This window comes from Pinus tabuliformis, chromosome X (genome assembly GCF_031772625.1).
Source record: "Pinus tabuliformis cultivar Carrire ecotype Pingquan chromosome X, CPIR1, whole genome shotgun sequence".
Taxonomy (NCBI): domain Eukaryota; kingdom Viridiplantae; phylum Streptophyta; class Pinopsida; order Pinales; family Pinaceae; genus Pinus; species Pinus tabuliformis.
The window spans coordinates 1275914731-1275938020 of NC_142308.1; the positions used below are offsets into that span (position 1 = coordinate 1275914731).

The 23290-nt window shown below is 39.1% G+C and overlaps 1 long non-coding RNA gene across 1 annotated transcript; it reads left to right on the forward strand.

The window, feature by feature from the left end:
- The first annotated feature begins 1022 nt into the window (after positions 1–1022).
- On the forward strand, positions 1023–2944 carry LOC149144659 (uncharacterized). The gene is made up of 2 exons (XR_016264913.1): positions 1023–1894; positions 2391–2944. It is a non-coding gene; the product is annotated as an uncharacterized LOC149144659 (long non-coding RNA).
- The last annotated feature ends 20346 nt before the right edge of the window (positions 2945–23290 follow it).

Genomic DNA, 23290 nt, shown 5'->3' on the forward strand with positions numbered 1-23290 from the left:
TGGAAATACTTCTTTGTCTTTTTTGGAACTCTGTCTGTGATGCATCAGAAGAATTAACAGTCATGCTTGGTGTTGGGATGATGTGCTTATGGATGAGATGTGGTTTTTGGTATCATGTTTATGGTCTTTTTGTTGTGTGTATTTTTTTTTCAGGCGTTTGGCATATTATCTGGTTCCGACATATTGGTTGGTATCATGATTGAAGATTTATTGGTTTTCTAGTAATTAGTTGTTGATATGATTAGTTGAGAATTTAATTTACTTATCAAATGATGATATAGCCTTTGCATTTACATTCACCCTAGTCAAATAATGATTTTCTCACTTATAATATAGCCTTATTTTCTCACTTAAAATATAGCCTTTGCATTTTACTTATTATGGCTATTGGTCTAGTCACTATTTTTTTTTCATTTTCTTTCCTACTGATATGGTGATACTCTTTCATGAGAGTACGGTAACAATGCACTATTTCTCTAATTAATAGAAATATATTTGAAGTAATTCAGATAAATAAATAAATATAAACCTATTTTCCATATTATTTAAAAAAACACTTGAAATAAATTTTAGCATAACCCTAAATATATTTATAAATTTCCATTAAAAATTAAAATGAATCGAGAAAAGACACGTGTCAAAAAACAAACCAAATGAAACAGTAGCCGCTCCTGCAATTTCCCGCCATTTTATGAAATCATTGTGTCTCGTTACTTTCCATTGGCTTTCATTTCCCTCCCAGCATTTCAGTTTTCACCGCTGGTACTGGTTTTTGGCCTCGAATGCAATCCTTTTTCCATCAAAGGAGCTCTGTCAATCAACAGTATGCCGCCCGCTACAGACAAATTCTCCACACTACCAGATGCCATCCTCTGTTCCATCCTGTCTAAAATCCCGGTTAAAGAGGCCATCAGATCTTCCCTTCTCTCTAAGAGATGGAGATTTCTGTATACCCAAATGCCCCAACTCATTCTCTCTCCACATCTTCTTTTGGCCCCTCTGGATCCAGATTCCCTATCCATTGCAACGGTGGAGAATATCATCTCCAAAGATCCAGATCCCCTATCTATTGCAACGGTGGAGAATATCATCTCCAAAATTCTGCTCTTGCATTCCTCTGATCTGGAAGTCTTTTATCTATCCATCGACGTTTATCCTTCCGCGCCCATATGCAATATTGATACCCAATGGCGGTTTACACGCGACAGTGTATACAAATGGGTGCGGTGCGCAGCATGGAGAAATGTTCAACACCTCACTCTCTGTGATTCCCCAGATAGGGAAATCCCGCCTCCTGCCCTTTTCTCCTGCACTCGTCTCATTACACTCACACTCTACAACTACATTCTCTCACGTCTTCCAACCCATTTCTCTGGATTCAACCATCTCACCACTTGCAACTTTAACTATGTGGAATTGACAGACCAGTCTTTAGCTCACTTTATTTCACATTGCCCTCTTCTTCGAAATCTCAGCTTATATAACTGCGTTGGTCTGCGACATCCTACCATCTCGGCTCCCAACATTACAGATTTAGAAGTGCATGATTGTGTGGAGGCTTTAACAGTGAACTGCCCGAAGCTTAATACCCTGCATGCATACCTGATAAAGGACTTGAGGGTCAATGGGTTACTGTTTCATGAGATTTCGTGTTCAATTTGGGAACTCAATATGCAGGATGGAAGTAATTTGATTGGATTGAAAGTGGAATTGATACTATTTCTCCGCGGAGAGATTTATTGACATAATCGGGAGCTTCAAGTTATTGAAGTTGCTGGACGTTTTTGTTGGGCCTTTGCTTAAAAGTGAAAAAGAGATGGATATTTCTCTTCTCAGTGTGTTCGACAGGCTTCCTCATCTTGAGGAACTATACATGGGCGAGAACTTTCTCTCGGTAAGAACATAATCTCTACATTACTTTGATGTGTTCAGTGCAATAAATGTTTCCATGGTTGTGTGTTTGAATTTGCTTCCCATAGGTGTCAGGGTATCTATAATGTGCAAGCCATGTTAGACAAGGCATATGCTGATGTGGTTTAGCAAACAGATTATCCTGCCTGTCTTACATTTATTTGCATCTTACTATGGGCAGGCAGGCAGTGGGGTATGTTTATGTGGATTGTATATTCATGTCTTATGTTTATGTGGGTTGTACATTCATGTCTTTGAGGAGGATAAATAAAGTAAATTTTGCTCCATGACTATGAAATGCTAGAATCTGCAATCGACATAAATTTATGATACCTTAACTTACTCAAACTAATGTACATATGCACCTGCAGTAAAAATTTTCATTGGGATTGTTATTTTCCATGATGTTTCATATGCATGCCTTTCACCTTGTAAATGAAGGCAGAGATGGCTGACTGTAGTTTTGAAATGCAATGCAGCAGCTAGCAAACCATGATATACCTTTGTCTCTAAAGTCCCCACTCTCTCATCTCCGTAAGATACGGGTGTGCATATATCTAGATGGAACCAGTAACAGGGAAATCTGTGTATTAGGTTGCCTTCTTCAGAGCACCCCTTCTCTAGAGGTGATGGAATTTCAATTAACTGATGACGCGTATTCTGAAAGTCCAATGTATACATGGTTTTTAGAAAAAGTGTTATGCTTGAATAGAGCTTCAAAGCAAGCAAGGATAGTGGTATGGGAATCTCCTTGTAAAATACAGGCTGCAAAATCATTGAACCTGTGAATAGTAAAAGGGCTTTCCTGTGAATCGTAAAAGGGCTTTCCTTTTCCTTAACAGAAGGGATGGCCAACGAGATTTTGGATAACGTTAGAAAGAATACCATTTAATGTTCTGGAATGGAAATTCAAGATGGTATTGGGTCAGGTTCATTATGAATTTCTTTAGCCAGTTAAATGGAGTTCATGGAGGTTGGAACGGGCTTAAACTAAGAAAAATATAAATATTATAATTGCTTTAAAGTTGGTCTATATTTTTGTTAATTTCTCCGTTGGAACTCCTTGATTGAATGATGGTATTGGGTCATGTTCTTTACGAACCTATTTAGCAGTTAAATGGAGTTCATGAGGATTGGAAATGGCTTACTTCGTTGTAAAGCGAGTTTATATTTTTAAAATATTTTCTTTGGAATTCCTTAATTGAAACACATTTTGATAAAAGAAAAATGTTTAATTATTATTTTTTGTACTGCATACAGAATTATTAGTTAATTAGGAAAGGGATCATTTCCAACCCTGGCTTAGTAATAGTTACAGGTATTCTATAATTCCACTGGTATCTCATTTGTAAATTAAACAATAAAAAGTAAGGGGAGAAATGCAGATATTTCAATACGCGGGAGGAATCTAAATATCTGAAATTAGAAAAAAATTGATTATATTGTCCTATAGAAATTGAAATGCTCTTTACTTTTTAAACAGAAAAATCAGTTGATATTAAAATGCTCTTTAGTCCTTAAGCAGAAAAATCAGTTATGTTTATTAGGTTGTAAAAAATGTATTTGAAATTAGTATGATGCTGTTATAAGGAAATATTGTATATCTTAAGAGTATTTGTCATGTAAGAGATTCTATAGGTTTTCATTAGTTTTGCAAATGAAAGGAAATTTTGTTTTTAGATGAGTTTTGTAATATAAATGTGAAAATGTTTTATTTATTTATTTTTATTTATTTTGTGTCGGGTAAATTAAGTGATAAGAAAGTTTAAGTTTTCTATTTATGACTTTATTGAATATTTTTTTGTAAGAAAATGTTTTTTTTTTTAATATTTATTTATTATTATTAATTTATGGTTTTTTTAAATATTTATTTATTATTATTATTATTATTTTTTGTTATGGTAAATGAAGTGAAAAGAAAGTTTGGATTTTTTTATGTATGATTTTATTGAATTTTGTTTGTAATATAAAATTGAGAATATTTTTTGTTTTAGTGTTATTATGACAAGTTATAATTTGTTAATTTAATGTTAAATTATTGGTTTTTAGAATTAATGATGAAAGATATTTATTCCACTGTATTAATAAGTGATTTTTTTAAATGAATAAAATATTATAATGGATCATTATTGATTTTCTTTTCAAATTTAAAAAATAAATGTTTTTTACTTTATTGTTTTGTTTTTTTATTTTGATGTGTATTGCTTTTGTCCATTATTATAGTGTAGTCTTATGGCTATAATTTGATAGTTTCAATTTTCACTGCATGTATTTAAGTAAAGCATAAAAAATAGCGGCTCATTTAAAATAAAATATTGACTCCAAAGAATCTCATTTAAAATAAAATATTGACTCCAAAAAATCTCATGAAATAGTGGATTTCAAATAAAACTTACTTTACTCTCTTTGATTCCTATATCAATAATTCAAGACTAAAAGAAAGAGTAATACCCTTAATTTACTTGTGATACATTCACTAGGCAAACACTAGTCTATAATAAAAACTCTTGATTTCTTTAGATTGTGACTATACAACAAAGATTCTTGATTCTTTGGATTATGACCGAGTAATTAGCAATGGTTGCCTCTTATTTGGAAGAAAGACTCACCATCCATACTATAGGTGATCTCTTGTTGTAGGTATTGCGATAAATCCATATTTCTTATGCTTAGGACTATCGGATTTAATAAAGGCTACAATGGTTGGGATTGAGACTATTGGATTTAGTAAAGGCTAAAATGGTTCGGATGACTTCTCCCTCTCTACACAAATATTAGGTTTCTTTCATTGTTAATCTTATTTTTGTCTCCTTTATTACAACATGGTAAACTTCCTAAACTGGCCTTTAGTGCCTTAATGGACCAATTATTTGTGATTCTAGAATGTCAAATCCATATAGTTTGATAATGGCTCTTTTGTTATTTTTCTCAAGTGCTTATTCAATTCTTTGAGTGGAAATGTTGGCATCTTATTTGCAATTGGACAGCAAAGTCTCTTTGTTCCTCACCACAACTCCCCTTAGCATGAAGCAAATAACCATCAACATGAAACCCAATAATTGTATTGGTGGAACTCCATATGTTTCTATCTTGTGGCCTTTTGAATGCTCCTCGATTAATTAGAATGCTAAAGTCCCAAAAATTGCTTATGGCATGCAACTTTCTTCTTATCAAGCTTGTCAAATTGTTCCTTTAGCTTTCTTGAATGCCAACACTCATTAGAAGTTGTTATATTTCACTTTTATGTGTCAAGAACAATTTTTTTCTAGAAATGACCTTTTGGCCCTTTTCTTTTGCTTATCACATGGAAACCTCACATTGGTTGTAGATTTATTGAGGCTTCTTCATTGCCTCATGGACCCTTTTGTCGATACCATGTGGTGTGTGGTTGTTGATGGTAGGTGCTCCCTTCAATCCTTGTGGGGTCCCCTTTCCTTTGTAGACACACTTTTGCTAAAGTTGTCTTGTCTAATGGGATAGTAACTCCATGGAGGCCTCAATATAATGAAGACCCCATTGTAATGTCATAGAGTTTCATGAGGGATCTCCCTAATGAAGATTTGGGGTAGCTTTGAGAAAACCTTGACTCTAGAGGACTGGAGTCTTTGAATTGCCCCTTTGGCTAGTCTAATTGAAAGCCTTTTAGTGGCCACCCTTTTAATATAGTGGAGCCTTGGTTGGGATTACCTTGGCAAAGTTTAGGTAACTCCACAAAATCCATGGCACTAAGGCGAGTCCTCGAGTGTAGTTGGGTCTCTTGATGGACCTTCCCTAATATAAAGTTGGGGTAAATTTATCAAACCCTTAGTACTAAGCTTTAGTCTCTACTGTTGCTAGTCTACTTAAAGAGACCACCCACATTAGAACTTATCCAATCATTGTTTACCACTTTCATTGTTAACCATATCACTCTACCATGTCATCAAACATACACCAAGCACGAATTCAAGGGTTTTGTAGCACATAAATTAAAAATTTAATCACTTAACCATTTTGGTCCTTTGAAGATCCAATTTGGATCAACTACATACAAAGATCAATTGAAGCATAATGCTAATTATCTCTCAGTGCACCAAAGAGGTTTTTTTTACAATACGAATATATGTGTCATGTTTGTAATGTTTATGTGGCACATGAAGCTTCTTGATAAATTTAGTGTATTTAATAATGCTTGCAAAGATGTAGGCTTATGGCCCGGTCAACAATAATAATAGTTCAAAATCTCGCAAGAAGATTTTGGATGAGTAGAGGTGAAAAAGACACACTATCCATACTCTGATTTGGTACTAGTCTCTTTTTTGATTCAAGTAAGATATGCTATTTTTGGGTGACTTGAAATAGCTCTTTAAGATTGTAAATTTCTTCTCTCCATTTTCTCTTCTACCTTATTTGATTTTCATGATGACATTTAGGACAATTCTTGAATATGCTTTTATATTTTGTTAGAAAGGATGAGTCATGATGAGATTTAGGACAACTCTTGAATATGCTTTTATATTTTGTTAGAAAGGATGAGTCATGAGCATTGGCCTTATTGGACTACTATGATTATGAGTTGATTGTTAAAGGGAAGTATATTGATTGAACTATTTGCCTTCAAAATGAAAACCATCTCAATATTTCAGTTTGACATATACTATGGAGTTATGATGATATTATTGATGTGTAAAAAACATGTTGTATAACTGTAAAGTAGAGAGGGATAGTTTTTTTGTGAAGGTTTGACTTTCATCATTTTAGAAAAATAGTACAAAAATTGTACATAAAAATTATGGTTTATGGTTTAGGTTTTGTGTCAGTAGGGAAATAGAAAAACCAGACTAGTAACAGAAGTTCAAGATATCAGTAAGACGAGTGCGCGTGCGGAGCAACAGAGATCACAGCGAGCACCTGTGTGCTGCTCCATCGCCATGGCCCCAGGAGGGGGTCCGAGGTCGATTCTTCCCTGTCTTTCGAGCTGACGACGTTCCATAGGCTTGTAGATGCATGCAACAAATGCTTAGTAAAAGAAAACCAACAATTTTTTTTCAAAAGAATGGAAACCATCCCCATGGTTGCCCTGCCGACTGAAGAACCATGTAGATCGGCTTTGAATCTGGCAGAACGAGGGCTCATTGGGCAATTCACCAGGCTATGGCTCTTGCCCAAAGCTGTTGATGCCTGGGTGCAAAGGAACTGGAGACCTTTGGTCAAAGAAGGAATCAAAAGTCATTTAGTTGGTAAGGGCTTCTTTGTGTTTGTTTTTGAGTCGATAGAGGATAGGAATCTCATATTCAGAAATGGCCCGTATTTCATGGGCCCTTAGGGTCTGTATCTGAACCAATGGACTCTGGATTTCGATCCGACACAGGGTGTTCCCTCTGCACTGCTAGAACCCCAAATCCATAGAAACCATAGGCAATAAGCTTGGAAAATACATAGATCACGCTGAAAGGAGGGATCAATACTCCTATGCGAGAATTTGTGTAGAAGTCGACCTAGAGGAAGGCCTCCCTGAAGCTATAAAGCTTACGGTGGCTAACTGGTCTCACATTCAAGTGTTAGACTACAAGCAACTCACGTTTAAATGCTGGCATTGCCATGGCTACGGGCACTTTGCCAGGCATTGTAAAAAGAAATTAGAGGAGGAGGCCGAGAACTCGAAAGGGTAATAATGGACTCAGGTCGAGAAATCAGCAACAACTAAACAAAACATCAAAACCAAAGGGAAAGGAGTGCTCACGGGGAGCGGAGCACCGCCAATGGTACAAGGGGAAGGGAGCACAGGTCCTCCAAGAGCAGAGATATCCAACAACCCCTTCAAAATACTCAGCACACCAGAAGAACCCCTAACTCCAGCAGTTGAAGAGGCTGAACAACAACCCATTAATATGGAAGAACAGAAAAGACTGGAAGAAACAAGCCCCCATCAAGCCAGATCTCCAAAAAGTGCCTCCAGTCCCCCATTCTATGCAGAAATGACGAGGAAGAAGTCTCTTGAGATTTCTAGTTCCTCGGAAGATGAGACAATCGATAGGCCTTCAAAAAGAGTTGGGAGGAAATCACACAAAGAGGCAAGGGAAGAAGAGGTTGAGAGACAAAAAATGCAAGGCAGCCAGGCCACGATTGAGATGGCCATAGGCAGAAATACTAGAACCAGGCCTCCCAAGGGAGGGTCTGCTCCCCCCTCTGCTAGTAAATAATGCGATTAGTCTCTTGGAATTGCAGAGGCCTAGAGAATCCCTTAAAAGCTGAAGCAGTGAAGAACCTATTGAAATCAGAAATCCTCGATATCCTCATGCTCCAAGAGATTAAAATAGAAGGGGATGCTCTTCTTGATCTCAACAAAGTAAAATGGAAAACAAAAGTCAGAAAAGGAATAAGTGTAAGGGGTACATGTGGTGGGCTTGCCACTCTTTGGGAGGAAGACAAATATCAACTCGAGAGCTCCTTCCAAACGCAACACTGGATTTAGACTGAACTCCGGCACCATGCAAGTAAGATCACCTTCGCACTCTTTAACCTTTATGTCCCTGTGCTTTATGCAGAAAAGAAGGATTGCTCGCAAACCTTGTTCGATTTTTTGGACGCTTACTCCCCCAAGAACATAATTCTAGCAAGAGACGACAATCTAATCTTCGACCCAAAGGAAAAAAGAAGAGTCAACACCAGGGACCATTTACTTCCCTTCGTGGAAGACCTGATTCAACAATGGGACTTACTGGATTTTAAGCCAAAAAAGGACTCTGCACTTGGTCAAACAACAGAGCAAGGGTGGAGCATATATCAGCCTATTTGGACAGATCTTTAGTTCAGAGCACCTTCCTATCCGAAAAGAAGATTATCTCCACTAAAATTCTGCCAAAGTTGACTTCTGATCATAAACCCATTCTTTTGCTGTTTGAAGAAGAGGAAAAATTGGGGTCCATCCCTGTTCTCGGATCGCCCAACAATGTGTGGGAACAAAAACTAAATGCCACCAAAACAACCTTGAAAGAATGGATAAAAAAGCCTACAGACTCCCCGGCTATGCTCAGAAAGTAGAAAACCAAGTAGCTCCTTGATTTGCAACTGGGCATGGAGCAACAAAACATTGCATGTTCAGAAATTTAGAATGAGCAAGAAGCTCAACTTAGCACTCTCTGATCATTCAAAGTGGAGGAAGAATCCTTGAGGCTCAAATCACGTAATCTCTGGCTTGTGTCTTGAGACAAAAATTTTGCCTTCTTCCATAAGAAAATTAGAACTCGTTTGTCTAGAAATCACATTGCTGAAATTACCTCTTCAAATGGGTCTGTCCTCAAAGTCACAACTCTATTAAAAGAGGCTGCAACCTCTCATTACCAGCAGCAAAGAATAAGGCGTGGACGATGTTGAGAAATCATTAGACTTCCTCACACACGTTCCAAGATTGGTAAGCGAGGAGGATAACTCAACACTCTTGAAGCCCTTCACTGAAGATGAAATCAACAATGTCATCTGGATGATGGAACCAAACAAAGCTCCAGGACCCAATGGGTTCTCCATTCTTTTTTATAGAATTTGCTAGGACATCATCAAGGCTGATCTATTTTGTATGATCAAAGGCTTTCTCCAAAAAGCGAAAGTGGGAGGAAGCACAAACTCCACTTTCCTAGTGCTAATCCCAAAAGATTCAGGCGAACCCGGAGGCTTTTGATCATTTTAGGCCAATCTCACTGTGCAATGCATCCTACAAAATTCTCTCCAAACTTCTGGCGAATAGAATAAAGCCTCTGCTAGAAAAACTCATTTCTCCCAACCAAGGGGGGTTTGTTAAAGGAAGGCATATCTTGGACAACGTGATCCAGGTGTAAGAAATCATTCATTCCAGCCACCAAGGCCAAGAGCAAGGGATGCTCATTAAGTTGGACATGGCGAACGCCTTTGACCGAGTAAGGCATTCTTTCCTTCTCCAAGTTCTTTCCGCTTTTGGTTTCAGCCCTGAGTTTATAAAATTGATTAAAGCTTGTATAGGAGAGCCATGGATAGCCCCTTTAGTAAATGGAAGACCGACCAACTATTTCAAAGCCTCGAGGGGCATAAGGCAAGGCTGCCCACTGTTCCCCTTCCTGTACATTTTGATGGCAGATTCCCTAAGCCAAAAGATGACAACAGATAAATTAAAAGGGACACTCCTAGGCATCAGGCCGATAAAAGGTTCAGACCCAATCAACCACGCCTTGTTCGTCGATGACTCTCTTCTTATGGGAGGCGCCTCCATTAAAATTGCAAGGGCTTTTAACGATGTTATTCAAAGCTTTTGCAAAGTATTCAGAGCTCTGGTCAACAGGAGGAAAAGTGCAGTGTATGGTTGGGCGGTAGACCAGCAAACTATTCTTCTGATTGCTCAAGCCCTAGGTTTCACGGGCTTTGCCTCTTGGGACAAAGTCAAGTACTTGGGACTGCCTTTAACTCTGGGAATCAACAAGGCCCCTCATTGGCAGGAAATAATCAACAAAGTAAAGGCGAAAATGATTGCTTAGGGCGGCCAATGGCTTACCACAGCCGTGAAGCTCATCCTTGTAAAATTTGTTCTCTCCTCCCTTCCAATTTATTAGGCCTCATTTCTCTTGGCTCCAAAAATGATCACCGAGCAGCTCTGTACGTTGATTCGAAATTTCCTGTAGTAAGGAGGAAAGGGGAATCAAAAGAAATTTCATTTAGTAAGCTGGGACATTGTGAAAAAGGCCATTATCAGAAGATGGTCTTCAAGTAAGAGACCCTAGGTTGGCCAATCTGGCTTTGGGAGGAAAGATTCTTTGGAAAATCTTCTCAAATCATCGACATCTAGTAAGTCAAGTTCTCATTAAAAAGTATTTTCATGGGCTCTCAATAAATAATATGGATGAAGGAGTCTCCTGCAAAGGAACCACTCTTTCGAAGCTATGCAGCCGAGGTTGGGAGTTCTTTAAAGATCATCTGTACAGAATCCCTGGAAACGGTGAAAGAATCGGGCTATGGGAAGACAAGATCATGGGCCTCCAACCCCTCAAATTCGCCCTTGAATTTGCAGATCTACGTGTTTTGCTAATTCAACAAGACATCCACAAGCTGGCAGATATTTCTTCTTGGGACTTCGGTGGGAATTAGAGTGCCTGGGCTTTCCAACGCCTCCTAGATAGGCTGCACCCTCAACACAACCTCTTCCTAGCTGCGATCTCGGGACTGGCTCCCATGCATATTCGTTCAAGGGACAAATGGGGTTGGGGGAAGAATGATGCTTACTCAACATCGCAAGGCTTTGCAGCTCTCCAAGAACATCATCCTCAGATCCACTCTCCTTCGCTCTGGCAGCATGTCTGGGACCCCTTTGGCCTCCCAAAGATAGACTTCTTCTGCTGGATTCTCATGCACAGAAGGGTCCTCATAGGAGACAACCTAGCGAAACGTGGAATCATCGGACCCCATAGATGCCCTCTCTGTTGTTTGGCTCAGGAAACGCTTGATCATTTGTTTATTGATTGCATATTCACTCAAGAAGTCTAGATGCAGGCTATGCACAAATTCAATGTTCAAACCCCAACGCAACTCTTAGTAGTTAATCTATTCACCTACTGGAAAGGACGATCCCCTCACGCACTGAAGAGCAAATCCACGTGGACCAAAATTTGGTATGCAATACCAAAATTCATTCGCTGGGAAGTGTGGTTAGCAAGGATGAAGCCATTTTCAAAAATAGTCTGCACTCTCCCATTGTAGTGGCTGCCAAAGCCAAAGCATTGTTTTTGGAAACTATCGAGAACTGGCCTCATAAGCCAAACAATGCGCTCCTCCCTGAAGAGATCAGCTGGTTCGGTGATTCTCTGAGGCATGCCAGCGAAAAAAAGAACCACTCTTGGCCGTGCTCCAACCCTGAGTGGCGGCTCCAGATCTTTGAATTGAAGTTTCAAAAGTGGTGGAAGAAACAGGGCGAAGTCACGATATTCTTTGACGAAGCCTCCAAAGGAATTCTGGGGAAATCAGGAGCAATGGGGTAATCTACTCCTCGGATGGGCACATCAAAAACAGTTTCAGTTAGGGCCTAGGACAACACTAACAACCAGACATAAATCTTAGGATTGCTCAAAGCATGCCAGCTTGTTCAGGGGAATGTTGGGGAAAACCTTCAAGTCTTCGGGGACTCGGAAATCCTGATAAAAATCTTAAACACAGAAGATCATCTCAATAATCCAGCGCTCAACAAGACCCTGCAGAGACTCAAGAAAGTGCTATAGAGTTTCACCATCAATTCATTCTACCACATCCTCCGAAATATAAATAAAAACGTTGACATAAGGGCAAACATGGGCCGCCAATTCATTCTATCACATCCTCCAAAATCTAAATAAAGAAGCTGACATAAGGCCAAACATGGGCTGCCTCTTAGCTCAAAAGAAAATTTAAAAAAAATGATGAAGCATCTGTATGGCAACCTATTCCAATTCAAGAACAGGGTATTGGTGGCAAAGAGATCCTAGCTTCGCCCTCCAACTGGCAAAGCATCTGTCTCCACGTTTTTTCAAACAATCACGCAGACAACAATCAAATAATCTCATCTCTTCTGAACTCCTGTTTAGCAAGATCTCTCTGTTTTAGTATTACAGCGAGGATCTCACTCGCTACTCATCCCTTTCACCTCGGCCAATACTCCTGAGCGCCCAAGGTAGCATCTATGCATTCAACAATCAAGCAAGAGTTAAAAATAGCGGATCAACTTAATACACCCATGAAATCAGAGCTGATACGTTGAAGGATTCGATCCTGGGTGCCTCTAATCTTTGACTCTTCCTATCGGCGTGAACGAAAATGCAATACAATCTGCTTCCTATGCATCGTCCTCACGGTACCCTTTGTAACCGCATCAGAATCTAACGATGAAGAGGGATCTCATCGCATGGTCAATGGAACATCAGTTTCAACTCCATCCGTTTCAGTTGATGCTGTGTTGGAAGCATTCTGCGAAAGCTCTATGTAACAGAGGTTGTTTAGGGTTCGGCCCAACCTTCCAACACTTAATAAAATCTAATCGTTCCTGTTAAAAAAAGAAGATATCAGTAATAAAAGTTCAAGATCTTAAGATTACATTGTGTTTGACCATTGCATCTGATAAAACAAAAGGCTAGAGAAACTACAAAAACTATGAGACTGACAATAGGCACAGAGGCCTATCATTTCTGAGCAAAATTGAAAAAATTAAAGAATACTCTTATCATTCCAAAGAGCCATTCCTGTAAGCTATGGTAAGGAAAGAACTATTAACATAGAGTTGAGACTGACTTGGCCAATTATGCAGAAGACCACTAAATACCTGTTGCCGGTGGAAAGCACGCTTAGCGATTCTACTTGGCCAACCCCTCCACATACCAAAATGGCAATGCGAACTCAAGTGTGTGGAGAACCCATTGTATGCCAACCAAGAAGCACTGTTGCGAAGGCCAGAATAAACAAAGAGCATGTATTGAAACACAAAATTCGGAAACTTGCCTTCATTAGATGATTGAACAGGTATTTATACATGACAGAGAAATTTCTGGAGTCTGATGGGGCAGTGGCTTCTTCAGGAAGCTTGCCCATTTGTCAATGAATTCTAGAAACTACCTGTTGAATTCTCTAGAACAGTCTAGCAACTACATTAGTGCGGGTGGTTGGAATTAATGTCTTCCAACACTCCCCCTTAATTCCAACCATATGACAAATATACTATAGCACAATATACAAGACACTATATTCTTAATTGTCATGCCTGCTGGTCTAAGTCTCAGCTAGGCTTGCAACAAAACATTTCAATTTTGACTTCTTGCTAAAGGGTCCATGCTTGTTCATTTACTGGTGCAGTTTCATCTTCACCTTTTTGGCTTTCCTAAAAGAATTCCTCTGCTCCTTGCTTATGTACTTAACATCAGCAACCTTTTTCGGATTGGGATGTTATGCAAGACCCCGAACACAGTAATCTAATTCAAGTTCTCTCCACTTTCCATGAGGAGCTACCAAAATGCACTTATCTTCGAACATGAGCGGCCTCCGAACAACATCCATGGTAGTATCCTCTACTGTTGCAGAAATATTAGAAACAGAGCCAATCACATTACTGGCAATTGGGTTTAAGGACAAACAAGTTTTGCTCTCCTGTGGAATGGACTCCACCTCTGAGTATTTATGGTCATCAATAAAATCATTGTGTTGATCTAATAGTTCTTGTGACTCAAAAATACTACTGGAATAAAATATATTATCAACAATACTTCCAAATAGGCTTTCCAAAACATCATCAAAAAGATCAACATCCAATATTATCCCACTGATTGTACTTCAATTATAGCAGTAACCTTATACACACAGTGGCAACCACAACCAACTCATTCACAGTAATATCTCCACACACGTCTCTTCCAACAAAAATCAATCACACAAATCAGAGGTAAACCCTCAGCTTAACCTCTAACATAGGTCTCCTCTCATTGTTGAGCAATCCACTGCTCAACAGTCGCGGTCGTCCTCCACACAACAGAGGATCGTTCTACCTCCGTGTGAATGCTTTCCTTGAAGCTTTCAGAACACACCTCTTCCAAGCATACGCCTCTTCTGTTGTCTCTTTGCAACACACCTCAACACTGAGACAGGCCGCACCAAACCTTTCGCTGCGCTCCCAACTATAGTTTCAATCTACATACATCGCTCTTCAACAACGCTACAAGACATCCACAGTGACTTGTCCACTAGCGTAGCTCACAAAAACAACGCCTCAACTATCCAACAACAATGCAACAACGCAAGGATTCGCTCTTCCTTGCCAGTGATTTCTGCCACCTTTAATGATCCCCTTTCCTTACTATTCCTCTCTCACGAACATGATTTCAATATGCACAAAGAGATTGAGGAACTGTCACAACTCCTCCAAATGGTTGGCAGGACTTCACACAAATCCACATGGCTAAAATTGGTCACACAAGTGCTCACGATCCAGGCTGCCACTACTCCATGCTCGCTACACTTTCAGACAACACTATGCATCCTCTTCGTTGATCTCTTGTGCAAAACCTCCTTCTTGGCACCCACCTCAATACTCAATCATTGAAAGGCGAACACTCAAACACTTAGCACCATAGATAACAACTCAAAGAAACACTTGGCACCATAACCTAGCCTCACGACCCTTAGCTCCACACACGGTGCTCAATGACGCTTCCACACAATGGCATGAATATGTGCAACAGTCACTCAACTGGACAACACTTGTTGCACGCACCAGGTGATGTCTCACAACATACCCAACGATTTCTGCAAAGAATCACCTCCACGCAGCGCTGACACTCTTTCAGCATCAACAACGTTGTTCGACCCTCTATGGGTCATGCAACAACACCAAAAACAATACAATCACCACAAATCACTCAACTCGCTCAGCGACATCCACGCATCTTCACACAACACTCATTTTTTTAACACAGTTATAAACGCTGTAATAAACAACCTCACTAATATTCACGATCTTGGCCCTTTGGAGTTGCAACGACATAAACATCAGACAACGCTGCAAACAAGCAATACACTCAGGCAACAGTCTCTAGTTCTTCATCGCAGCTAATAATCGACTCTTAGTGATGGCGCTCTCCAACAGCACCAAATAGCTGGCAAGCACTCAATCTCTTGATTTAACGCCAGATGCTCACCAAGAAATGGTGATTTAATGCACCAGTACCATGCGCTCAGCCACATCAAACAATCTGCTCTCCACTTTCTCCACGCACAGTGGGTATTGCAGCACTTCTGTGTGGCAAATACAACATCACAGCACAGTCGGATTCTGCACACTCAACATAGCCATCAACTTCATGTTACAGGCAACTTCACTTACCACGGATCACACTTTACTCTCACGAACGAAGCACAAGGCTTGAGCTCTGAAACTAAGCCGAAACCCTCACAGAAAACACGCAGTCTCTACCTACCCTTCACACCACGGAGCACTCGCGACCCTGGTCAAACACAGCCGGCCAAACACAGCTCACCTAAGCTCTGATAGCAAAACAGAGAGCATGTATTGAAACACAGAACTCAGAAACTTGCTTTCATTCGATGATTGAATAGGTATTTATCCATGACAGAGAAATTTCTGGAGTCTGATGGGGCAATGGCTTTTTCAGAAAGCTTGCCCATTTGTCAATGAATTCTAGAAACTACCCGCTGAATTCTCTAGAACAGTCTAGCAACTACATTAATGCTGGTGGTTGGAATTAATGTCTTCCAACAAAAATTCTGTTCGACACGACAGGTACCAAGCCTCTGACCATCCTGGCACCACATAGAGCAAACCTGAAATGAAAACGAGCCATAATCATGCCCAGGAGGACCGCCTGAGAACTTGAGCAGCAGAAACTGAGCAATTGATATACGTCGAGCCTCCTAATTTGACGCAAGAAACTTTGTAATGAAAGCCGATGTGGCTAGAAGGCGGAGGGATTTCAGGGGAGCCTTCGCACTGTCATTAAATAAGAAAGTCTGTGAGACAGGGGAAACCACACTATCATGTGAGTGGGTCGGTTTGATCCCCAAACGAACCAAGAAAATTTTGCTGGAATGGCAGTGCCATGCACCAAATGAAAAGCCACCGCAATTCGCCATGTCCGCTAGAGTCAACAGATACCCACTGCAGGTCCAATAAAGGAATGCATAATATTGAAAAGAAGATCGGCATGGCTGCAGGTGAGTCGCATATCGGAGCTCAAACCAAATGTGGCGAGATGATGGCCGGCTTATAGAGACATATCCAGGAGCAGATTACACTACCAATTAATGTTATACCCAAGCTTACAGTTGCAAAGACCTTCCCTGTTATGATGTATTGCCATAATTGATTTTCGCACTACGGTGTACTCACACTCAGTGAGATAATCGCAACATATGAAAATTTAACACCCTGTACTTACCCTCGCACGATGCCGCATGGCCAGCCAGGTGGCCTGTGGATCGAAGGTTGTTCATAATGGCAGTTCCTATTTCCACCTCCATAGCAAAGTTAATGCTATGTCCTTACACCCTATGACAGCGGCAGACAACCTCCTTGACGTTATGGTGCCCTTACATGCTCGACCATGGATCATGGCATGCATCCCTCTCCGGTGATTACAGGTCACGCAGCTCCGGCGACTCTGTCGTCTGCCGTGCTCCTGCCCATCGACCCTGCCCGCCTCCACTTTGGCCTCCACTCTCTCCTTTACCATTTCAAACCTCCTCGGTTTTCGATTTCAAACTGGCATTGGCACGCATATTACCATTTCAAACCTCCTTGTTTTCGATTTCAAACTGGCATGGGCGCGCATATTTTATTTTCAAATGAATTGAGATCTTAAACAATTTCAATTTTGGCAATAGCACTCAATTTTTTTGTTATGCCCCGCTATTGTACCCACTCTCGGAGAACAGCAACTGACAAAGCAGAAACAACCTCAGCAAAACCGGCACCCTGAGGGAATAACAAAGGGGACATCTTCATCACGGGGAGGAGATGCCAAGAGTTGCCAAGCCTGTGCACTCTGTGGATTGCAAGACCATGATCAAGCAATATACCATCTCTCTTTTATCATAGAGCACAACTCCTACAAGGTGCTCATGCTTGAAAAGCTTCTGACGCTGAGACTGAAATATAGTTTCAGCAACAATAATGTTAATTCTAAATTAGCAAATAATGAGTTGGCTATTGATGCACTACTTACAGTGGGCATTAGTTTGTTCTGCTCCAAACGACTTTGCTTCTGGTTTGGCGATTTGTTTGTGACATCATTCTGCAGAAAAACCCTGATCATGAAAAAACCGCCAAAATTAGAGTGGGGCTGGAAAATCGAGTGAAACTAGAGGTTATTGAAGTTATTACTAAAGGTGTGGGAGGAAGAGGGCACTGGTATCAATGTCCCAATGGCCATTACTACATGGTGGAATGCGGAGGACCAACGCAGACATCTCAATGCCCAGATTGCACGGTCACAGCGGGAGGACTGTCTCACCGTCTAGCAGATGGAAATTGCCATGCAGACATTGATGGCAGTTCTCATCCTGCCTGGAGCAACAACACAGGTCTTGGAGCTCTTTCCTGACAGATGATGTTGAAATTATGAGTATGTTTGGGAGTTTTACAGTTGCAGCAAGAGGAAAAGGTGTATAAGTACAGTGTAGTAACCATCAAAATGGAATAGTTGTCTAGTTTGAAGAGTCTGATCATTTTGGAAATTTTGGCCGAAATGCATTACTATGTTATAAAATATGTGAAAAAATACTCTGGTATCAAATCCATGTCTTTTATCAATTGGTTTTATTATTTATCGTTTCTTAGTTGATATTATCAAGGAATGTGTGTTTGTATTAGCATTTTTAAATTTATAGTAAAAAGAGTAATAGAATATATATTTTCATTGCCCATTGAATATTTCAAGTAAATTTTTATGGCCCGTTTAAATGTTAAAATTACTATTTTTTAAGGTTAAAATTATCATTTATAGATGGTGAGAAATTATTTAAGTTCTGCTCGTATAATGATGATTGGATGTGTTTTAAAACCATTTTTCATATCCTTTTCAAATGCCAAAATTGTTAATTTTCAACTCTGAGAATGTGCTTCCATTTCATGTGTTTGTGTTATTGATCAATGTACATAACTCCTAGAGTATGTACTATGCTTTTCTTGGTGTGGTCGTGTATGCCATCAATAATCAATATTAAAGGAATAACTTCCCCCACCAAAAAAAATCTATCACTTCAATCTGAATTATCACTTCAAGCTATAATTTTGACAAAATGTTATGATGGTTTGAAAGGTAATTGTTTCTTATATTTTAGGCAATTAAGTGGTAGTGTAGTAATAGTTATTATAGGTACCAAGACTATAGTTTAAATAAAAAGATGATACCAGATGAAACCACAAAAAAAAATGACATATGAGAGCAACTTTAATAGATGATAAAAGTAGATGACAGAGAGATGAGAGCAACTCTAGCTGTAGTAAATTCTTAACTAAGTTATATGGAAGCTGGTGCTCTGTTTCACATTATTATTAGTTATATGGAAGTTGGTGATACGTTTAACATTATTAATAGTGGATGGTGAATGTGTTAGTAGATTGTTTAACATTGTTGAGATAAGAGATTATTATTAGTTAATTATAAATAAATTGAAAATAGATTAAAAATAATATTGTAAATGTTATACATTTATTTGAGATCATTTTGTATTGTGCTGGAAAGTGTATTTTGTGTGGGAAAAGTTTTAGACAATTATTAGAAAGGTTTTAGACAATTATGCAATTAGTGTTAATATAGAAATCATAAAAAATTTGTAAAACTCTAAAAATTGGAAAAACTTGAAGAGATATAACACTCTCCATTTTTCTTGACCATAAACAAATTAAAAAAAAACAATATATAAATGTGGTATATCTGTTTAAGATTTTTGTTTTGTGTTATCACTTTTCTCAATTATAAACCAATAAAAAAACACACATACACAATATACAAATGCAGTATATTGGTTTAAGATATTTGTTTTTTTGTTATTATGAGATGGTGTTCTTTAAGTCATGAGAGGTTTATTTTATTTTATTTTGAACTAATCAAAATGTTAAAGAATACATCTCTGCCATACTTGACTAGATATTACTTTTGATACATCTCTACCATACTTGACTTGATAGTACTTTTGACACAAAAGATCATAAAAAACAACTAAATTATTTCTTTATTATTATTATTATTAAAAAAATTGATATATAAGTTAAAAATATATACACTTAAAGAAAAACATTTACCAATATTCTTAATGGATATTTTTAATTTGTAAATGAATTTTGTTAGAATACCACGGCATATCAATACTAGATGCCCAAAAAACATAATTCATTTCACATTATCTTTTTAATTAATTAATTTAATTAAAAGGAAAAAGAGATATAACTACTTTAGAGCTTATACGACACATAAATTATATATTAAATTGCCTTATCAACCAATATTACACTAAAATTATATATTGAATTGCTTTATCAACCATAACAATAAGATTTCTATGATTCAAAACATTTTACTTATAAACTCCACAAAGATAAATTAGCACAACCACATTTACTAATGTGGTTGATATAAGCCTATAGGCATTTATCAACCACATTAATAATTATTAGATATATATTGTAAAAATTGCTATTAAATATTAACCATTTGTAATTATTAATAGTTATATAAATAATAACACACACACACACACACATCCAATATTCGGTGGAACGGTGTGAGCATGGCGGCTAGGGTTTAAAGAAGACTTGCTCAAGCTGCAGCCATAGTACCAACTCTGGAGGAGAACAGTGCCAGAGCAGCAGAGCTTCATAGAAGAGGGCAGGTTCTGACCCTCCAGATGAAAAATGCGCGGTCCAGCGGGACCCCATCTTATAAACAGGTAATGATGCACAAGGAAAGAACTGCACTAGACGGGGTGCAAATATCAGGCTCTGTGAAGTCAGGAAAGGAGGATCTGACCAACAAAGGAGAGCTAAACAGTGAGGGCAAAGATACCCCGAAACAAAAAGAAATCATTGGCAGCAACAATACTGAGAACAGAGACAGGAAAAACCCTTCCCCTGAGGATGTAAGAGCACACGAAAACGGGCTTGAGAATGAACGATCAAGAGACAAGGAGGATCTAAACCAAACCAAGGCAGGACAAGAAGGAACAACGACGGGAGGCAAAAAGAAAGAAACCCAGGGACCGTGCAAGCCCAAAGCAACTGAAACCCTACGGGTAATAATCTCTGACCCAGAACTACAGGCGTACCGCGACCACATGGCAGAACATGCAATGCTCTACAAGTTTATGGGTTTCTGGCCAACAGAACGAGCCTTGTGCATGTGGATAAAGTAGCAATGGAAACCCAAAGGGGATGTAAGACTCCACTTAGGAGCCAAAGGATTCTTCACAGTGGTTTTTACCAATCTGGATGACAAGGATCGAATCTTTGATGGAGGCTCGTATTTATTTGCCTCAGTAGGTCTTTACATGAGACCATGGAGACCCAACTTCGCACCGGAACAAGAAACCTTCAAACAGGTATCAGTCTAGATTTTCTTGTTCTCTTTACCAATTGACTACTGGGGACATGCAGCACTTGACCATATAGGCAACAAGTTAGGCACCTTCATCAAAGCTTCAGAGGCAACATTACAGAAAAGATACACCTCCTGTGCAAGGATTTGTGTCGAGATGGATGTTTCGGGAGCTCTTCATGAGGGCCTATGGTTGGAATACAGAGATGAAGTGTATTTTCATGCTACAGACTATGAGAAGATCCCATTTTGTTGCAGAAAATGTCATGAACATGGACATTTGATCTAGAATGCCCAATGAACAGAACGACGGAGAAACCCAAGGATAATAGAGGAGATAAGAATAAGGAGGCCTTTGTTCGACCTAATGCTAGACAGAGAGCAAACAAAAGACGACAAAATAAAGCAAATACCTCCTTCAGAAACACAAGCCATGCTTTTGAGGTGTTGGAATCAGAGACGGATTCAGAGGACAACAATCCAGAGCGGGAGACATTGCGAGGAAGCCAGACCACAACCACACCAGGAACAAAAGAACCCATTTCTATTCCATCCAACAACATCCCACATGCTCAGGGACCAACAGAAGTATTAGAAGAAGACTCAGAGATGATGACTAGCGAAATAGGGCTAGAGGATATGGAACTAAGCGACATTCTTGAACAAGAAGGTATGGATTTACCAAACATGGTAGAAAATTGGAAGAAGAAATGCATGGAACACATATCGGAAGAGGAGGTGAACAGAATCAACAACTTATTCATAGCAAGACAACAAGAAGAACTGGATTTGCAATGAAGGAGCTTGGAAACAGAAAAAGGGCTAGGGGTAAGAGCTCAAGGACTACATCAAACCACTACCAACTCAAAACGCCGGAAAAAAACAAGGAAGCATTACAAAAACTTGCTCAGATGCTCCTAAACTCAGGTAAGATGAAAGCCCTTGAGGCATTCACACTCACCTCCTAAAATTTGTTAATTATGAAAGTACTTTCATGGAATGCTAGAGGGCTTAATAGCCTAAAGAAGCAGCGGTTACTAAAGAAAAAAGTCAAAAAGGAACAACCAGATATAATTTTTTTGCAAGAAACTAAATGCTCCAGCAAAACAATGGAAAATATCAGTAAAAAATTGGGTAAACGAATGGAATACCTAGAAACAGCAAGCAGTGGATGGGAAGGGGGCCTGGCCATTCTTTGGAATCCTCAGGTTCTCCAGCTTATATCCTCTGAAGCTGCCAGATCTCATATATCTATAGAAGTCCAAATGGTAGGAAATCCAGCCACCTATCTCTGCACAAATGTCTATGGTCCTCAGAAACTAGAGGCCAAATTGTTATGGCTTAGAGCTCTATCCAACTTGCAGCAGAGATATCCCCAAGCAAAAGCCATTTTCGAAGGTGATTTTAATATGATCACTTCGCTCATGGAAAAAAAGGAGGCATCAGATCACTCAACAAGGATTCTGAAGCTTTCAAAGACTTTATTAAATCAACCAGGATGGTAGACATCTTCCCCAAGAGTGGAACTTTCACATGGAATCATAAAAGAGGGGGTGATAGGCAAATCGCCTCTAGACTGGACAGTTTCTTAGTGACATAAACCATTCTTCTGGAAGGGATTACTATGGATTCGGACATTCTACCAAGTGGAGGTTCAGACCACTGGCCCATAATAATGAATGCGGCTATCCTAGGCACACCAAGGAATAAACCCTTCAGATTTGAAAATTTTTGGCTTAGTCATCCAGAGTTCACAACGAAAATAGAGGCACCGTTAGGCATAAGAAGCACTAAAATGTTCATTCTCCAGGCTAAACTTAAACATATCACAACCAGGTTAAAGTCCTGGAATCAAGAAGTCTTCGGCGACATTTCAAGGAAAAAACGAAGCTAGAGGAGCAATTGGAACAAATTCACAAGGAATGGATCCAGGGAAATATTAATCAAGAAATAATGAATACAGAACAAAAACTCATGCAGGATTGGCAGATCAGATGCCAACAGGAGGAAACTCTATGGAAGCAAAAATCTAGAATTCAATGGCTTAAGGAAGGTGAAAAGAACACTAAATTTTTTCACAGATCTGCCATTGATCATAGAGGTGCTAATAAAATATTAAGAATAAAGGATGATCAGGGAACCTCGGTGCAAACTCATCATGAAATCTCGGGCCTTCTCATAAATCATTTCAGCCAAATTGCATTGGAACCTAATATTGACAGAGAGGTAGCTATTAGGGACCTAGTGACTTCTATTCCCAAGCTCATCTCAGAGGATCAAAACAAGGCTTTAAATCAAGAAATTACCTTGGAAGAAGT